The sequence below is a fragment of the Manis javanica genome, chromosome 5 (assembly GCF_040802235.1).
Source record: "Manis javanica isolate MJ-LG chromosome 5, MJ_LKY, whole genome shotgun sequence".
NCBI classification, from domain to species: Eukaryota; Metazoa; Chordata; class Mammalia; order Pholidota; family Manidae; genus Manis; species Manis javanica.
The window spans coordinates 171,442,431-171,459,244 of record NC_133160.1 but is presented as its reverse complement, the minus strand read 5'-3'; the positions used below and the strand labels follow the sequence as shown (position 1 = coordinate 171,459,244).

General features: G+C 43.5%; 1 protein-coding gene and 1 pseudogene across 9 annotated transcripts in view; one reads left to right on the top strand and one right to left on the bottom strand.

The window, feature by feature from the left end:
- Positions 1–13,323, bottom strand: part of ADD1 (adducin 1) — a 64,980-nt gene extending 51,657 nt beyond the window's left edge. For 6 of the 9 annotated variants that reach the window (XM_036992262.2, XM_036992277.2, XM_036992269.2 and 3 more), the window contains exon 1: positions 13,167–13,323. The gene's annotated coding sequence lies outside the window, so the exon portion shown is untranslated. Of the gene's footprint in view, positions 1–12,759; positions 12,931–13,166 lie in introns of those variants that run through there. The other 3 variants (XM_036992278.2, XM_036992300.2, XM_036992266.2) reach the window with 2 other exon arrangements.
- Positions 7,799–12,662, top strand: LOC108389367 (MANSC domain-containing protein 4-like; annotated as a pseudogene).
- Positions 13,324–16,814: the final 3,491 nt, after the last annotated feature.

The following is a 16,814-nucleotide window of genomic DNA, read 5'->3' as shown; positions in this document are numbered from 1 at the left end:
TCCACTCCTGGGAATTTACCCTAAGAATGCAGCAGCCCAGTTTGAAAAAGACAGGATGCACCCCTATGTTTATCGCAGCACTCTTTACAATAGCCAAGAAATGGAAGCAACCTAAATGTCCATCAGTAGATGAATGGGTAAAGATGTGGTACATATACACAATGGAATATTATTCAGCCATAAGAAGATAACAAATCCTACCATTTGCAACAACATGGATGGAGCTGGAGGACATTATGCTCAGTGAAATAAGCCAGGTGGAGAAAGACAACTATCAAATGATTTCACTCATATGTGGAGTATTAAGAACAAAGCAAAAACTGAAGGAACAAAACAGTAGCAGACTCACAGAACCCAAGAATGGACTAATAACACTTACCAAAGGGAAAGGGACTGGAGAGGATGGGTGGGAAGGGAGGGATAAGGGGGAAAAAGGAGTATTATAACACAGAGAAGACAAGTAGTGATTCTATACCATCTTACTACACTGCTGGACAGTGACTGTAATGGAGTTTGTGATGGGGACTTGATAATAGGGGGAGCCTAGTAACCATAATGTTGCTCATGCAATTGTACATTAATACCAAAAAAAAAAGTATTTGTCATAAAAATGCTTTTATGAATAGTACATAGGACATGGCAGTATTTTAAGTTGTTAATGTAGCACACACAAAATTAATTGTGGCCATGTAGCAAGGCAGATACACCGTAGGGACAGAGCCAACCTGGCTAGCTAGAAAGGGGCTTCCATCAATGCCTCCTTCACTCTGCAACCCCTAGTATCTGCTGGCTGAAATAAGAACAGTGTGTTTGCTTGGCTATTTCTGAGTGATCCTGACAGCTCTGCTCTCCACCTGTAACCTGCCTGAAATCAACCTCCTAAGGGAGGCAGCACATGGTAAGAAAGTACCCATGTGGATAACCCTGAAGCCCTACACCTGCTGAAAGACAGTGATGTTTCACGGAAAAAAGGAAGACGTTGGGCTTACCAGGGTTGAAACCTCAGCCCAGATAGATACTAGAAGCATGCCCTGGGCAAGCTCACTATTTGTCCTTAGCTTTTACATTAAGTAGGAGGGGGATAATACTAACATCTATCTAATAAAATTGTTGCACAGTAGACAAGATATGCTCAGTATGATGTCTGTTACTATTAGTGTGAAAACTGATAAAGGACAACCTCACTGACATGCATTGGGAGGCCTGAAGGGGGAGATGTTCCACCCATCACTCCTGGTCAGCTGCAGATACCACTTGAAGGAAGAGACAAACACCTTACAACTCACACCATTTTGACTACTTTACCACCCAAAAGGAGTGAAGAGTTTCTGCCTCCACCGCCCACCACAGCAGCACAGCCATGAGAGACTGTTACAGCCATGAGAGCCAACTCAGCCAATGAGCAGCCACGACACATGGGCCTCCCAATTTCCTCCAATGAACGTTCTACTTAGAATAACCTCCCCCTTTCCTTTATAAAAGAGCCTCCTCCCCTTTGTCCTCCAGACAGATTTGTAGTTTTGCCATAGCTTGTTTGCCCTGTATTGCTGCTAACAAATAAACCCATTTTGCTGGTAAAAAAATAAGTGACAGTTTTATTTTTAAGGTTAACATTAGCAATGAAATCCTGTTCACTGGCCAGAGAAATCATGACAGCTGGAACCTGAAAACTCCTCCCCTTGATCATAGACATCATAATTTCTGTCTTACCCATCAAGTCAGCTCTAGATTTTCACAGAAGAATGAATATCAGAGGAACTCCCTCAAGTTACTGTGTAGGCAGACAGGGCTTTTACACAGAAAGCTCTACTTAACTGAACATTCTGATTAATAAAACTAGTTTTCAAACTGGTTTTTATTATATTCCTAGAATAAAACATACTTAACATTAATAAGCACTGAACAAATTAACCTTGTTAGTTAAAATTCCCTAGAATTATTTTACTTAACCTAAATGAATATCAATAGCTCTGAAATATAAACCTTATTTTTTTAAAAGTACTAAACTTTTGTTGGAGATTGAGGGGAACCCTTAGTTTTTGCATATTCTTTTTGCTTAAAAGTGAAAGCAAAATGACCAAAAAAAGACCATCTAACATCTATATTCAAAGGTGCTTTCAGAACCTCAAAATTATGAGGCTATAAATTTACATTTTATAAATAAAATCTTTTCAATTTGGGGGAAAAAAACAACTTGGAGGACAATAGAAAAGATTCACATTCTGCAAACCACTGACAGTGAGTTAAGTGGCAATTATGTAATTGAAATTATGGAATAAATTCATGAAGATACGGGGTGAAACATTAAGTAGTACACCCATCAAGGTGACATTGTAAAAAGTCCAGTGGAGGTTGATCACTCAAAGGAGAAAGGAGAAAAAAGTTTATCCCTCCCATTCCGTCATTTAATACCTAAGTAATACTAGCATTTTTAACATGAACTTAACCCAGCTTTGAAATGAGCAAATAATTCATACTTTCCCAAGTGGGTTATATTATGTGTCTAGGAAAACCCCAGAACCTGGGTCTTGCAGCCTGACTTTTTCAGGATAGAAAAAGAAGTAATCCATCTAGTCAAGTGTTCAGCTGCAATGAATAACACTTCATTCACTTGGGGGAGGCAATTCTATCAGGTCCTGTGGGTAAAACTGTAATATTCCCAGAATATCTCGTCTGGCTTTATTTAGTTCATCTGCATATCAATAGGTGTTCCTCAGGGATGGAGACAGATTCATCTTCATATCAGTGGGCAATTACCTGGTCAAGGGAGGGCTTATCTGAACCTGAGAGGTTAGGGGGAGGGCTAGTTTGCTTCTGCCTGAGCAGGAAAGAGACGGCCCCGGACAGCAGTTTGCAAGCAATAAGCGGGTTTTAAACTTTATTTCTTCCTTTTGTTAGGCAGGAGAATAGATATGAGCAGGGTGGGAAAAGAAAAAGGCCAGGAAAGTCCACTAAAAAGACCCAGAGATAATCAAAGCTCAAAAACCCAGGAGCAACTTGGCCAGGAATGTTTGAATATCCCTCAGATAAAAGAGGGTACCTCTGCAAATATAACATAAAATCACAGAATCTATAAAAAAAAAAAAAGGGCACCTCAAAGTAGCCCATCTTTATTGTGTTAATCATACAGGCCCAGCTTATTTTTTAACTTTACCTATATGTTGTTTTTTTTCTCCCCTCCGGTCCTAATCAAGTAATTTGTAACCTAGACAACTAATTTAGCATGCATGCCCAGCCGTAAATAACACAGTAAAAGACAGGAAGGATTCCATCTTACAGACTGTATTTTAATACCCAGGAAGTTAAGAAGTAAGATTCCTAACTTACTCTTTAGCAAACAGACAATAACTCAGCCCACCTTGGGAGCTGGGCAGGCAGCCTGTTTGATCTGCTCCCAGACCAAGAACCCTGGTATCCCACGGAGAAATCAGAGCAGGAAGTTCCTGTGTTAAGTTAATTCTAAGTATTCAAAGACCACTTAACAGTTCTGCACCCTCAGGCCCCTTAGTTACATTCCTGAAGAATTCTTAAAAGGGGGAACCCCCAACCTTTCAGGGTGCTCCTCTCTCTGAGGTCACCCACACTTTCTAAGTGTGTGACCTTTTAATCTTAAACTTTGTCTCTCCAAACTTTCAGGGTGCCTCTCCTTGCTGAGGTGGCCTGTACTGTTTCTCTCTTTAAGTAACTTTAAAAAAAACTTTTAGTCGGCTTCACTACTGCGTCTCTGCCCTTCAATTCTTTGTTGCGGTGGCGGGGACAAGGACCAAGGAAAATACACAACGCTCCCCTAACACTTTGACTGATTTTGGTTTTAGAGGTATTCTGCCCCAGAATTTCCCCTCCCTGGAGTTACATGTCCCAAGAACATGACATTCAAAATGATTTCTGCAAAACAGTTCAGAATATTTCTGAAAAACTACAGCAAACTTTTAACAAGCCAACAGAAATGCAAAGCACTCTCAAATAACTGTTAGAAAAAGCATAAAACCTAAATGTGATTTACTCCCACCAGGAGGTTTAAACATTTTAACAGTAAGGTATTAACAAAGGGCAACATGGTGAAAAATATACCAGGAAGCTGCTCAGGCTGAGGTGGGGTGGGGGGGTGGGAGGGAGAATTGGTAAGTACTGGCTATACCTTTTGAAGGTTTTTAAAACTACCAATGAAATTAAGACAAATGTAAGAAAAGGCCCAATATGGATATAATTGGCTTAGGCAACATCTGGAAAAGAATGTGGACCCTGCAGTACTCGGCCAATGAGGAACCAGAGGAGGGACTCATGTACTGGGGAAAAAATTACTTGGCGCCAGCGGCCTCAGGCATACCTGCTCACCAGACACCTGTTCTTGCAAGACCATCATTAAAGCCTCACTCCGCTGTTCTCTTTGTCTCCATGTCCACTTACTGAGTTTGTACCAGTGAGTGTTTCTTACAACTGTAACATTGCAAATAAAATAAACATCCCGGAAAATGTGACCCCTTTCGAAAGTCCTAGTTGCCAGGGTGTTGCCTAGCAGTAAAAGCAGTTGCTGAGCAAAATAGTGGAATAGTTATCTAAAATAACTGCTTGAAGGGTAAGCCTGATACTGGAAAGGAAGATGTACAGTGAAGGAAACCTCCCAACTAGGTCAGGATTAAATATAAATTTTCACTTCCTCTGGCTCACATACTCTAAAAAGGAAGCAGAGGTACTACTACCATTTTCCTGCTTTGGTGGATCAGAAGCAGCTGTTTTATTTGGCATTTCTCTGATTAGTACATAAGAATGAATGTTTTCATGTATTTACATCTGAAATTTTTCATAGGGTCTACTAATTTATTTGTCCACCTATTTATCCACTGAAATTTTGATATGTATTTCTAAAAATCTGAATAGTATACCTATTGATCTTTTGTCATATTTGACATTACAAGACTATTATTGCCTATAATTTTATTTTTCAATGAGCAAATATTTTAATATTTTGCATATTTAAGTCTATAAACTTTTCCTTTAAGTTATTCTTTTAAAGAGAAAGTTATCATTCTTTCTCAGGTTCACATCTAATAATACGTTCCAAGAAAGTTTTAAGGTATTATCTCTGATAAAGATTTTCTTTTGCTTTTTCTCAACAGTCTCTATAATTTTAAACCTTTCTCCTTAATCTATCTGGAATTGATGAATATGTTCTCCTGTTATCTCATTGTCCATAATCCCTTCTCCCCAGTGACATTGAGGAGGGTTTCTTCACTCATCGCCAGGACCCACTGACACAGGTTTCCACAGTGCCAGCAGGACCCCACTACTGCCTCAAAATCTGCACGATGTGATCTTAGGAAGGCTTACTATCTTTGCACCTCAATCTCCTCATTTGTAGTAAAATACATTCAAGTCCTATATTCCAAGGCTGTTGGGACAATTAGAATAAATGGAAAATATCTAGCACAATTTCCTGCACTAGAGGATACCCTATAAGTAGGAAGTATTTTAATTACCTCATATTGATGAGAATATTTTAGCATTCTAAAAATGGTTTATTTCAGACTTCAAGAATATTACGTTTAACCAACTAAAAGTTACATTCTTTTAATTAAAAATAACATATTATAAACATCTTAGTTGACCTTTTGGTATTTTAAGTAAATCACTGTGTCCTACTGTATCAGCACATATAGCACTAAAGCACTAATCAGTAAGTGAGATTTCTCACTTTAACTCAATCCCTAGACTGACATCCCAGTGTGCTTACTAAAACTAACTTGGGTGTGGTTCAAAAACCACCCTGGGAAAGACAACTGAAGATAAGCTGACCAACCCTCTGTTTAAACAAATTCAAGTGAACTGTACTGAACTCTATCCTGTTTATACTTCCAAAATCTACCTGATAAAATTGGTACAGAAAGAATCTGGCTAGAGTCTTGATCAAAATCCCATTAGCCTTCATAATGCTGATTAATAAATGTGCTAAGTCATATCTAGAGTTTAGACCCCAACAGTCAGACCACTTGGCTTTCTGATCCCAATTCACCAGTTACTACTTGTAGCTCCAGAGGGAAGGGTCTTCCAGGCCTGGGACAAGTCCCATATGAATCCCTAATATCTGAATTGAGCAAAGTTTCAGGATACAAAATTAATACACAGAAATCTGTTGCATTCCTATACACTAATGATGAACTAGCAGAAGGAGAGATCAGGAAAACAATTCCATTCACAATTGCATCAAAAAGAATAAAATACCTAGGAATAAACCTAACCAAAGAAGTGAAAGACCTATACCTTGAAAACTACAAGACACTCTTAAGAGAAATTAAAGGGGACACTAACAGATGGAAATACATCCCATGCTCATGGATAGGAAGAATTAATATTGTCAAAATGGCCATCCTGCATAAAGCCATCTAGAGATTCAATGCAATCCCTATCAAAATATTTGCAGCATTCTTCAATGAACTGGAACAAATAATTCTAAAATTCCTATGGAACCACAAACGACCCCGAACAGCCAAGCAACCCTGAAAAGGAAGAATAAAGCTGGGTGGATTACGCTCCCTGACTTCAAGCTCTACTACAAAGGCACAGTAATCAAGACAATTTGGTACTGGCACAAGGACAGACCCACAGACCAATGGAACAGAGTAGAGAGCCCAGATATAAACCCAAGCATATATGGTCAATTAATACACGAAAAAGGAGCCATGGACATACAATGGGGAAATGACAGCCTCTTCAACAACTGGTGTTGGCAAAACTAGACGGGTACATGCAAGAGAATGAAACTGGATTATTGTCTATCCCCACACACAAAAGTAAACTCGAAATGGATCAAAGACCTGAACGTTAGTCATGAAACCATAAAACTCTTAGAAGATAATACAGGCAAAAATCTCCTGAATCTAAACATGAGCAACTTTTTTCTTAATGCATCTCCTCGATCAAGGGAAACAAAAGCAAAATTGAACACATGGGACTACAACAAACTTAAAAGTTTCTGTATGGGAAAGGACACCATCAACAGGACAAAAAGGCATCCTACAGAATGGGAGAATATATTTGTAAATGACATATCCAACAAGGGGTTAACATCCAAAATATACAAAGAACTCACACACCTCAACACCCAAAAAGCAAATAACCCAATTAAAAAATGGGCAGAAGATATGAACAGTCAATTCTCCAGAGAAGAAATTTAGATAGCCAACAGGCACATGAAAAGATCCTCCACATCACTAATTATCAGAGAAATGCAAATAAAAACCACAATGAGCTCTCACCTCACACTAGTTAGGATGGCCAGTACAGAAAAGACTAAGAACAACAAATGCTGGCGAGGATGTGGAGAAAGGGGAACCCTCCTACACTGCTAGTGGGAATGTTAGCTAATTCAACCATTGTGGAAAGCAATATAGAGGTTCCTCAAAAAACTAAAAATAGAAATACCATTTGACCCGGGAATTCCACTCCTAGAAATTTACCCAAAGAATATAATTTCTCAGATTCAAAAAGACATTCGCACCCCTATGTTTACTGCAGCACTATTTACAATAGCTAAGATATGGAAGCAACCTAAGCGCCCATCAGTAGATGAATGGATAAAGAAGTGGTACATATACACAATGGAATACTAAGCCATAAGAGGGAAACAAATTCTGCAAATTGCTACAACATGGATGGAGGTGGAGAATATTATGCTCCGTGAAATACGCCAGGCAAAGAAAGACAAGTATCAAATGATTTCCCTCATTTGTGGAGTATAACAACGAAGCATAACTGAAGGAACCAAACAGCAACAGACTCACAGACTCCAAGAAGGGGGACTAGCGGTTACCAAAGGGGAGGGTGGGCGAGGGCGGGTGGGGAGGGAGGGAGAAGGGGATTCAGGGGTATTATGACTGGCACACATGGTGTGGGGGGGTTCAAGGGGAAGACAGTGTAGCACAGAGAAGGCAAATAGTGACTCTGTGGCATCTTACTACACTGATGGGAAGTGACTGCATTGGGGTATGGGGGTGACACGATAACAGGGGTGAATGTAGTAACCACATTGTTTTTTCATGTGAAACCTTCATAAGGGTGTATATGAAAAATACCTTAATATAATTAATTAATTAATTAAAGGACACAGTGCCTGCATTATTAACAAGGAAAACCTACTTAACAGAGTGCAGTTTGGGAGAGCCTCTTTCAGAAACATTTAAGAGGGGGCCTAAAAGATGAGAAGGAGCTGGTCACACAGAGGGATCAATGAATAATTCCCTAAATCAGTACAGCTAGGCAAGTTTCAGGAAGACCACTGTCAATGTGGCATAAATGAGCAAGTGGAAGAATGGTAGAAAGTGAGCTTGGATGTCATGGTTAGAAATTTGATTTATTTCTAAGTATAATGGTGATTTACTGAGGTTTTGTTTACAAAATTACTTATTTTATTCTGAGTACATAATCCAAGTACATGAATTAAAACCTCAAAGGTATGTAATGTTCTACAGTGAAAAGTACATCTCCCTCCTGCCTCTGTCCAACAGCTACACCATCCCCATGAAAAATCTCTTCATTCTAATTACTACATATTCCTTATAAGGATGCAGAAAAAGTTATTATTAATTGGCGATGGTGTTCATATTCTTCTTCTGTGACTGAGACATATACAACGTGGGATAAAACAAAAAGCAATTAGAATAAAAAGGTTTCTCTTAGAAGAAGAAAGATAAAAGCATAAGATCAAGCAGAGTTTCTGGCACACAGGTGCCACGCTCTGTGGCCGTCCGGCTGTGCCGCGGCTCCGGACGGGCGCCAGGAGGCGGGGTGGGGCCGGAGGCCTCGGCTCCGCCTTACCCGGGGGAAGGGAAGGCAGGAGAAAGGCCGGCGTGGGAGGACGGGGTGCAGGCAGAGACACACTGCGCACCGGGCCTAATTCAGCCTCATGTCCCGGGGCTGGGGCGCCCAGGCCGACACGTAGGTGGCCCCTCCAGCTGAGAGCCGGGCACGGGCACCGTGTGGGAGCCATCTTGCAGAAGAAAGCTGGGTGGACGGTGGTGGACGCCGCAGGCCTCAGCCCGTGGGCTGCGCAGTGCCCCGGCTGCAGGGGGCTGGGGCACAGAGGGGAAAATGAGAACTTCAAGGAATTATATATCACACAAAAGAAACCACAGTTAAAGTGGCTGAAAGACGTGGAGGTCAGAAGAACAGATGGAACAGTTTGATTGTCTGCAGAGGAGAGAATCCACATCTTCAAGAGGCTAAGTAAGGTACAGAGTATCAAGATGGCCTGGAAAATGTTCAGAATTAACGCCAGAAAGTCAAAGTGTTCACCTAGGGGTCAACTGGGAGAAACAAAGGAGAACTGAACATGCAGTTAAGGAACAGCCTCGTTTTTTCTAGATGACCCTCCAGGAGTCTCAAAGACGCTCTCCCTTAGCAACAGCCCTGAAGTTCCAGAAACTGTCCTCAGCCCCGATGGTCAGCTCCTGCTTCTGCCTGAGAATCGGACTTCCTGCTGAGCCTTCACACCAGGAAAATGCGTGTGGCCCTGGTGGCAGCACATGTGACACTGCTCCTAAGCCTGGGGTGGACCTCAGACTGTCTCTGCTCACCCACCATCCTTTACAGAGTGCTGCATCCGTCGCTTCCCAGGTCTTCCGACTGACCTGGAGGAGTCTCAGAAGCTGGGAGCCCAGTTCCTGAAGTATTACGCTGAAAGCACTGGCCGGAAATGCAGCAGGAGCTGCTCTCTTCGGAAGGATGCTGCCTGTAACCTGGCTGTCTTCTACCATAACCCTGTTCATGAAACTGTTAACTGCCTCCATATTCACTGCCCAACACTGGAGAGCTATGTATTAGAGCCTGGAACCGGTGCCATTTTATACAACATAATAAATGGTATAGGTCCAGATTTGCTGGTTCTTGGACAATCACCTCCCACATATTTAAATACCCGTTCACCTAACACACGGGACAGACTAAGAATTCTAAAAGCTACAAATTTAGATAAACAACAAACCACCATGATAAACCAAGTGCTACCAACAGGAGAGGCTCCATCATCAACCACGCAAGAAGACTGGCTGGTGAACACAAACAATACCAAGTATTCCAAGGAATTAACCGCAGAGTCCAAGGAATTCACCACAGATTCTTGGGCAAGATTCATTTCCCTGAATGAGTCCATTGCCACAAAGGTTGATAAGATGTCACTCAGTAATGATTTTACCAACAATCCAGCCCTTTCTTTGTGCCCATAGACACAAAACTTTTTCATATGCCTATTCCATCCCAGCTCAACAGAAGCAAACAATTACTGAACAAAACTAAGGGGTACAACAGTAGAAACCACACATCTGAGAATGAAGATGTGACACCTGACGGGGCATTTGTGACTTCAAACACCTGGCTGGTTCTCGTGGCCGTTTGTACCTCTGTCATCTTTCTTTGCTGCTGCAGTCATCCTGCTATATGCATGCTGTTGAAAGCAGCAGGGCCAGTATAAATCAGGAGAGTCAGGATTCAGGCAAATCAAAAAATGTAACACTCTGAAGGAGAACTCTTTGATAGTAAAAGTTGTAGAGAGATTGTAAGCTTTCAGGAGTATCATTTTCAGATTTTTTTTAAGACCAGGACAGTTTAGTTAAAAAAAAAAAAAGTAATTTCATAAGATGCATGCTCCTATGAACCCCTAAAAAAGGATTGTTTGATAAACCTAACAGCTTTTTTAGTTTCCATTTTTTGAATAATGTACCCTTTGCCAAAGTTTCAAAATTCTGACCCCTGCAGTTGTTAGCATTGAGTTCTAAGTGCTGTACACACATTAACTTATTGAATCCTTACAACTGAGTTACATTTTTCTTAACCATTGTATTGTATCACATTTTACAGATGAGGAAACAGAGAAGAGTGGCAAAGTATCTTGCCTAAAGTCACACAGCCAGTAAGCAGTGAAGCCAGAACTTAATAGGCAGTCTGGCTCAAAAGTCCATGTTCAAAATCAGATAGATGAGAAGCCTCCATTTTCCCAATAAGCTCTAGGCATTGAGCATCAAGGGCTGCCAACAAGACTCCTTACTAATCATTATCTGCTTAACCTATGAAACCTTTTAGCCAAAAGTAAGTCAAACCTGAATCTGATCACACCTTTAGATCTAACTAACTACGTTTGCAGTAAATGCTGTGTAAACAACAATACAGAATAAAATCGTGACTGTTAACTCCACAGGACAAATCAAGTTTCATCAACAAATAAATTACATGAGAAAACAAAAGATGGAGTAGAACTTACAGATTAAAACAAGTCACAATTTATGAACAGGATTTGGATCCTGATTAATAACTGTCAAATAAAAATGAAGCAATAATGGAAATTTTGATACTAGTTGCATATTTGAAGGTAATAAGACACTATTCATTTTTTGCTATACTCGTATTGCGTTTTTATCTTTTTTAAGAGATGTATGTAGATACACATACTAAAATATTTAAGTTAAAATAGGGCATGTGGGTTTCAGGGACAAAGATAAAACAAGATTAGTTAAAAGGTAATAACTGCTGAAGCTGGATTAGCGTAGATAGGGGCCTTTATTATTCTCTACACGTGTAGGAGAAATTAAACATGTAAAAAATAAGTCAATTTAAACTGTTTCACAGATAAAAACATCTTCATTAACTGTCAAACTTAGTTACTGGAACAATCAAGTAAATCCTAACACCTGGATATTTGATATCTTTTAAGTTTTTTAAGCATACGTAAAAGTATTTCAGTATTTACCTTTCTGATTCGATACAAGGACTCCTTCAAGAACTAAAAACTAATTACTTTTAAAAAAGCTTTATGGTAAAATCAGAATCAGATAACGTCAAAGAATTAAAGGAGAAAACAGTCAGCTTCATAAATTATATTTTAGAGAGTAAACTATCTCAACTTTTGGAGACTGGGTCGAATTTAGATTGACATCATTCAGTGAGCCTCTGTGACTAAAACCCAAACCCACCGAAAGCAGGAAACAAATCATACCAGCTGTCCTGCTGCAAACCACATCAAAACTCCAAAAGCAGTTCTGACTGCCAAAACCATTCACTTCCTTAAAAAACAACTTTTAATATTTTAGTTTTCCACAGACAGAATCAACGGGGTATATTAAGATTTTGGATTCAAAATAATAATTTATGGATCGCAAGTAATTAAGTCTTCCATTTGACGATCCCACCCTCACACAATTCACCCTTTCTGCCTATTCCCTCCCCTCTTCGGTGCCTGATTAACTCTTACTCGTTTCCGGCTCGTTTTCATTGATGTTTTGCAAAGACGACAGATTTGGGCCTTTCCGCAGCCTATTTCCTACCCTCACTAAGATTTCAGTAAATCGTCCACACACAAAATACCTTTTCTGTAATAACGTACCGGCAATGTATGCAATTACCACCTGTGCTTTTGGTCCTTGGGGAGATGACAACTGCTTTACGTCATTTAGGCATAAAGTCGGATGGCCACACCACCAGGAATTTCAGATTAACCAAAATATTTATTTCAAGCTAGGTGTGTATGAAATGAACACAAAACACCTATAAAACATCTCGAGCCGTGATTTACAAGAGCACATATAAAACTGTTAAAGGTAGAGGCTCTGACACGGCCCAAATTAACGGAGGGAGGGAGGGGCTGGGACGACTCTCTCCGCTCCCCTCTAATAAAGTTCCAGACCACCTTATTACCATCGGCACGCAGCTCTGGCTTCCGTTTGGGCAGAACCTGTCGTTTGGGGGGGTGGGGGGGGTGGGGAAACGACAACCGACCAGCGGGATCCGGACGCCCGCGCCTGTCTGCGTCGCACTCAAACCCTCGCGCCGTCGGGTCACCACGATCTGATCACCACGCTCCCCCTCCTCACGGAGCCTCGAAGCCCACCCGCCAGCCCCGACACGGGCCGCTCAGGCGCTCCCAGAGGAGCCCGTGTGGCGAACGGTGTGCAGCGCGTCGTCCCCTCCGCACCCGGCCAAGGCTGCCCGGCGGGGAACCCTCACAGGGCGGGCTCCGCACCCCCTGCGCCCCGCCCAGCGCGGCCCCCGCCCGCCGCCCGCCTCGTTCCGGCCTCCAGGGCCGCCTGGGCTCGCCGCCGCAGGCCCCGCAGCCCGGCCGGGAGTCCCGGGGCCGCTCCGCCGCGCTCCAGGCCCCTCCGCCGCCGCCTGCGTACGGGCCTCACCTCAGGGGCGAATCGCGAACAGCGCGCGGGCTCCAGATCCGAGTGCGGCCGTCGGCCCCGGCTGCGGCTCCACCCTCTGCCCGCCGCGCGCACCCTACCCGCAACCTCCGCCCGCCCAGCCCCTCCGCCCCCTCAGCGCTGCCCCAGCTTCCCGAGCTGGGTGCGGCTGCAGGCGCTGCAGCGCAACAACATGCCATCCCATAGGTCCCGCCCGCGCGCGCCGCCAAGCAACACGCCCTGCGATTGGTGGGCCGCGAGCGCGAGGGGTTGATGAGGGGGCGGGGCCGTCGACCGCTGCCGGGGCTGCCTTGGGGACTCTGCCTCCCCTGCTCTGCACGCCGCCTTCGGGTGGCGGAGGGTCTGGGGGTCTAGGAGGAAGCGTTGGGATGGCGGGTCGCCGCCTACGGGCCTCGTCGCTAAAGCAGGTGGGCCAGCTGGGCCGGCGGTCCCCGCTCACCCGGAACCGCGGTCCACTCTGGCAGTGGCCCGACGCTCGTGGAGGCCTCCGCGGGCCAGGTTCACGGGATGCGCGGGAGGGCGCACTAAACGGTCCCGTCCCAGGCGGTTCTCTGCCAGAGGGGGCTGTCCGAGCCTGGTCGTTCATACCCGGGAGCCCGGCCTCCCCCTGCTCGTCTCGCCTGCTCCAGCAGCCGACTGTGTGCCCAGTGCCCCGCGGGCGGGACCCCAGGCAGAGTTAGGGGCCAGGCTGGTGCACAGGGTGGGGCCAGAGCAGGGCCTGTGGACCCTGATAAGGCTTCGCAGGCAGGGTGGCTGGCCTGTCCAAGGCCTGACCTGCTGATGCCGCATGAACAGGCACTAGTCACCTCCACAGAACCGGTAGAATGAGTCGAGGCCAGGACACTGACCAGCCCAAGCCACAGGCCAGTGAACTGGAGGCTAGCCTGGGCTTCCTCCACCCTGTCCCTCCTGTTGTCTCACCTGAGCTCCCAAAAGGCCCAGGAGACAGGCAGCTTCCTGTTCCCTCTACACACATTGAAAGCTGAGCCCCCGAGCTGGGCTGCGGAAGAGCACGGGAATCCCCTCCGCGCCCCGCAGACGCCTCTTGGGCTTTGCCCACAGAAGGGTGGGGAGTATTGTGTATGGATGATAGGCAGCAACCTGTGATCTGGGGCGCTCCTGGACGAGATTCCACAATTCTGTACCCCTCGTTTTGTTTCCCTTGCACCCAGCAACAAGGCCTGGCCCACGAGAGGTGTCAGTGAGGGCCTGCTGAGGGGAAACGGGGAAGGAGGGAGGCACGGCATATGGAGTAGAGGTAAAAGACACAAAAAGACCCAAATCAAATTTCTAAAGGAGAAAAGCTTGTCAGAAATGAAAATAATCACTGGGTGGGATTAACAGATTAGATATAGCAGAATAAAAATTGAACTGTAGGACATGGAAAAATAAACTAAAACAAGAGAGGAACCTGGACAAGAACGAGCACCAGTGAGCTACGGCACGCCAGGAGGCCTGGTGTGTAATTTCTGTCCCTGAAAATGGAGGTGGAAGTTGGAAGACAGACTAGATAAAATGGCTGACACTTCTTCAGATTTGATGAAAACTAAACCCATAGATCCAAGCAATTCAAATAGTAACTTCTGGCATGCCCCTGGGCTCTGGTAGAAATGGAATGTTTCTATGGGACATCAGAAGTGACTGAGGCCGTAACTGCCTCTCACTTGGCTCTGTCATAAAGTCAGGTAGGTGCATTGTAATCTGTAAATGGTAGATCCAAGATTGGTGCAGAGTTAGGTAGTCCAGACCCCATGTCACCTGCTACTGTAGCACCAAGATCTATCTATTGGCTCTCATCTATGGTCTCGGATTCCATATGACACAGTGATAAAGGACAAAGCATGAGCTCGCTTCATAGGAAGGCTGGTTCAGTATGTATGTACGGGTGGAAATGGTCTCCTGCTGTTATCCCCATTCAGTGGTCACCCTGAAAGACACTGGTGTGGGAAAATCATCCCAGCAGGCATAGCTACAGGTGGTGAACTTGGTCATTCCCTTTGAGTGGAAATAGATGTGGCCTGGACTCGTATACAGTGGGAAATGGCCTAGCTGGTTGGTCAGGAGCCTAGAAGAAACAATCTGGAAGTTTGGGGACAAAGAGGTCTAAGGAAGAGGCAGGAGGATGGACCTATGAGAATTGGCGCAAAGGGTGAAGATTTTTGTATTGCATGTTAACGTCCTCCAGCAAGCACCCAACACAGAGGCTGTAAACAACCAAGCAAATAGAATGGCTTAGGCAACAGGCATTAGCCAGGATCTGTCCTCTTGCCACCACAGAGCTGGCACAGTGGTATCATGAATGACGTTGCCATGGTAGCAGGGTGGAGGCTAGGCATCAGCCCAACAGCATGGACAACTGGGAAACCAAGGCTGATCCAACCACTGCCTTTTTTTTTGGTATATACTCAGAAGAAATAAAAAGAGATTCTAAACAGATATTTGCACGTCCATGTTCACAGCAGCATTAATGATCACCGAAAGGTAGCAGCAGCTCCTGTCCATTGTCGGATGGGTGGGTGGGTGAGCACAATGCAGGCCGTCTGTACAATGGCATATTATTCAGCCTTAGCAAGGAGGGAAATTCTGACACACACTACAACATGTATGAACCTTGAAGACATTAGGCTAACTGAAATCATTATGCTAATTAATAACTATGCTAATTGAAACAAAAGGCCAAATTATATGTACCCCTTGTATGAGGGAGCTAGAGTAGTCAAATTCGTAGAGACAAAGTAGAATGGTGGCTCAGGGGCTGGGGAAGGAGGAAATGGGGAGTAGGTATAGAGTTTTCAGTTTTACAGGACCAAAGAGTTATGGGGTGAATAATGGAAATGGCTCACAACAATATGAATGCACTGAATGCCACAGAACCGTATAATTAAACTTTTTAAAATAGTAAATTTTATATTATGTATATTTTACCATAACAAAAAAGTTCTAATGTTATTAAAATACACCCTCCTTTTCCAAGGCTGGGGTGGGGAGACTGCGGCGGGTCAGAGTTAAAAACAAAAACACAGAATTACATATGTACAACAATAATACTAAGAAATGAGGGAGATCAATGAAATTAAAGTCATCTGAAGCCCTTGTGTTGTCCGGAGGGTAAAAATATTTATTACTCGACTTAGGTAAGAATAGAAATAGACTGTATAACTTTCAAACTAGAATAGAGACAGTGGAATGGTTAAAAAAAAAAGTTGCTCAATCCAAAAGAAGGGACAAAAAGGAGAAAAACAGGTGGGGCAATACAAAACACAAAATAAGACAAATTTAATTATATTGAACACAAATGGACAAAGGGCTCCACTCAGAAGACAAGGTATGTCCTATATGCTAGCAATAAACATAAAATGAAATTTAAAGCATATATAATTTATAATAGACTATAAGAAACAAGTGCCTAAGAATCAAACCTAACAAAATCTGAGCAAGACCCAAAATGCACGAAATTATAAAGTCCTATTGGCAAACCTTAAAGAAGATCCAAATGAAAGGTAAACCATGTTCATGAATCAGAGGACTCAATATTGTAAAGATGTCACTTTTCCCCAAGCCGATTTGTATCTATAATGAATTCCCAATCAAAATACCAGCTGAGTTGGCCAATGGAACTGTTGAGCTTAC